Source organism: Alligator sinensis, unplaced genomic scaffold, assembly GCF_000455745.1.
Source record: "Alligator sinensis unplaced genomic scaffold, ASM45574v1 scaffold86_1, whole genome shotgun sequence".
Lineage (NCBI taxonomy): Eukaryota > Metazoa > Chordata > Crocodylia > Alligatoridae > Alligator > Alligator sinensis.
In genome coordinates, this window is record NW_005841971.1 from 2,248,503 (window position 1) to 2,252,261 (window position 3,759).

A 3,759-nucleotide genomic window follows, 5' to 3' on the forward strand; every position below is an offset into this window, starting at 1 on the left:
GGGGCCAGGACAAACTACCTAGCTGGGGCGGGGGGTGCGTTAGTTGGGAAGGGTCAGAAGGATTAACTAACTGGCTTTTGGAGCCCACAAAACCCACAGCTATAGTCACTTCGTTTGGGGGGGGGGGGGGGGGGGGGGGGGGGATGCAGACGTGGCTCACTCTGAGTGCAAGGGGGCAAGCGGCAGCAAGGCATAGCCCCTGCTTCCAGCGCTGCTATGACCACATCCATGCCCCCCCGCACCAGCTGGGGGGCAGTGCTGGGAGTGAGGGCTATGCCCTGCTGCTGTTTGCCCCCTTCTGCCTGGAGTGAGTCATATCTGCATTGTGCCCCTCCCCCCATGCTGGCAGGGCCAGTGGCACCAGGGCAAAGTCCCTGCTCCCAGCACCCGCATCAGCACTGGGAGCAGGGACTCTGCCCTGCCACCAATTGTCAGCTGGCATAGACAGGTGGGCACTGCTGCTGCTTGCCCAGTTGGCATAGTGGCATAGGAGGGTGCAGGGGGGGGCACTGCCACCCTATTGCCTGGCTGGCACGGGGGCAGAGTACTGCTGCTGCTTGCCAACCAATGCAGCATGCGGGCACAGCAGTTCTGGGAGCGGGGGCTCTGCCCTGCTGCCACTTCCCCCATCCACCCAGAGTGAGCCATGCCTGCATCCCACACCCCACCACCCTGGTTGGGCAAGTGGCAGCAGGACAGAGTCCCCGCTCTGAGCACTGCTGCACCTGCATCCCATGCTCCCCCACCCCTCTCCCTGAGTCCCGCATCCCCTGCTCCAGCTGGGCAACTTGTCCCAGCCCCAATCCCTCCCCCACCCATGCCCTTCCCTCTGTCCTCCCCACAACCCCAACAGACTTGCCAGCTGCCTGTTTAGTCTATGGCTGAATTTCCAAAGTGCAGCCAAATCTTTCGAATCTGATTCGGCCAAATCGAATCGGGACAGAGATTCCAATCTCCAAGTCAAATCATTGTCCTCTGAATCAGCCAAATCCAAATCCAAAGTGAATACTTGCCGCTTTGCACAGACCTATAACGCTAATCAGCAGGGCCAACATCCAGTCTTGGTGCCACTCCAGGCAGCTCTGGGTCCACACCTGCATGTAATTGAAGCAAATAGTGGGCCTGGGCCCAGGCAGATGGAAGCAGACCCGTGGCAGGGGCTAGGTCAGGGGCTGCTGCAGGCATGAGGCAATGGTGGACCTCCTCCCAGGCCCTGGCAGGGGCCTACTGTGGGGCACAAAGAGCCTGATAGAGGACCTGCAGGGCTAGGGATGCAGGCCAGGCTGCGGGCAGCGGGCAGCACAAGGACGACACCAGGCCCTGGACACTGTCCAGGGTCTGATGGTCATCATGTCACCTTCATTGCCTAACCTAAGATGATGTTCTGCTTCCACAGGACCTGGATTCACTCCTGATTCAGGGCCAGGAGCTTGCCCCAGAATGCCAAGTCCTCCGCCTGCCACCTGTCCTGGAGGGCCAGGTCCTCCTCCCACCACCTCAACTCCTGGGCCAGGTCCTCTTCCCACTAGGCCTATGCAGTCTCCTTCCACTCTTTAGTCACCACCACCAGCTGCTGAAAGAGGAGGGTACAGTCCTGTGTGTGTTTCTGGCACACCTCCACACCTGGTACAGGACCACGAACTACAATAGCACGGGGAACAAGCTCGGGCTGCCCCGAGCCTCTAGCCTCCACCTGGAGGGCTACCTATGTCAGTGCTACATGTCCTTGCTCCCCTGCTGCCAAGGAAGACATTACTATTAGCATTGACACCTTCCTCAGGGTGTGAGGCCTGTGGCCACCTAGCTGTGGAGTATGGGATGTTCAATAAAGTTTTGCACTGCGTTGCACCTCTGTGTATTGTGGGGAGGAACCCAGGGCCAGGGGAGTACAGGTGGTTCAGGCAGGGAGAGGAGACTGGGGTAGGATCAGGGAGGGCCCTCCCCCCAGTATGGGAATTACCACATTGCCAGGGCTGGCGAGGCTGGCAGCTCAGCATGGTCCTCCCCATTGGCAATAGCATCCAGCTATGCCCATTGTCCTGGGTCCATGGTGCATGGTGTACAGATGCCTGGCTGGGGGCCCCACCCAGGGAGAAGCTGGCACTGCTGACGGCTGGTGATGACATGAACGGCCATTCCTCATGGCAGGGTGCTGGCCAGGGCTCCCTGAGCTGCTGGCAGACTGTATTGCTGGGAGGCTAGGCAGGATGGGATGGTGAACGTCCGAGAGTCCCTCCCTCGGTGATGTCAGCATAGGGGGCAGGATGGGATGGGGGCTCAGGCAGGCTGTCTGTGCTAGTAAAAAACAAATAGTTGTGCCCTGGGTCCCAGGATGCCAAAATGCAGGTCAGGTGCTGCATAAAGAGCAGGATCTTGCAGACACAGTTGGATCAACGATTGTGGTAGGTCATGGCCACCCACTGTGCCCACAAGGCTTTGATCTTTATGTGGCACTGCCACACTAACCAGTCATGCCCATGTTCCTGTATCCTGCTTAACAGGGCCTTATAAATGTGGATATTCAAGCACCCACCCTACTCAAATTGGTGCTGTATCTCTGCATTGCTCCAGAGTGCCACAAGGTCACCAACCTCTTTCTGGTTCCAGTGGGGGCCCCAGGTGAAGGGTATGGGTGTGCACATGTGGGTGATGCCAGACCTGAATGGGGAGCAAGAAACCATTGTGGGCCTTGCACCAGCTCTCTGGGTGCCTCCATGCCTGTCCTGCTGATCCCAGCACTGGGCAGCTGCTAGGAGTCCCCAGCACAAGGGCACAGCCCAGGACTGGCAGCCACATGGCAGAGGCTATGACCTGCAGGAGCTGCAGGTACAGCTTAGGCTGCTGGGGGTCTACGTCAGGCCCCAGGGTGCTGGCAGGCTGGCCAGGGGCTGCAGAGCCTGCAGCAACTGTTTGGCACCCACCTGGCCTGAGTGCAGTACCCTGGCAGCAGTGAGGCTGTGAAAGGCCAAGCAGCAGTAAAGGACTTCAGAAAGACAGGCACAACTCAGCGGTGGCCTGCCCAGGTGGGGACACAGAGCCTGTACTGCCCTCAGGTTGCCTGTGATGTGTGCCACAGGGCTCAAAGTGGCTGCAGGCTTTTATAGAATGCAGATAGGAGCTGTCAGAAGCAGCCCAGCCCTGGAGCAGGAGAGGCTCCTAGGCTGAAACCCTGGGGCTGGCCTCAGGACAGCTCCCTAGTGGCTGCGCAGACCCAGCACCAAATTTGCTGCTCGGTTGCATCTACACATGCATTACTGCACAGTTATTAATTGTGCTTAAGTTTGCTACCTGCATTTGCAGGTAGCAAATTTAATTGAGATTAGGGATTTTGACTGTGCAGTAAGCACACACACGTCCAGACATGCATGCTTACTGTGCAGTAAGCTAGGCAACAGCACAGTAAACATCTTGTGTAGATACACTCGCACACCCATTTACACTCTGCACACAGCCTCCTGACAGTCCTGAAGCCTTGGCCCTCCAACCCCTGTTCCCCATAGACTCACTTGTATCCAGATACCAGGGCTGCCCCATCCTGCCTGGCTGTATGCTGGCCACATGTGTGCACACACGCACAGGGCACGCACATGGCTTCCAATTGTTCTCCTCCTGCTCCCCTTTACAGGTTGGAAGGCTGCCTTCAAAGGGGAAAATCAGTGTTTTTCTCCTTCAAAGGAGGAAATCCACATTTTCCCATGGAAAATGGAAAACCCGGATATAGAAGAGACAGGACAGAGAGGAAAGGTTGGGGGGGGGGGG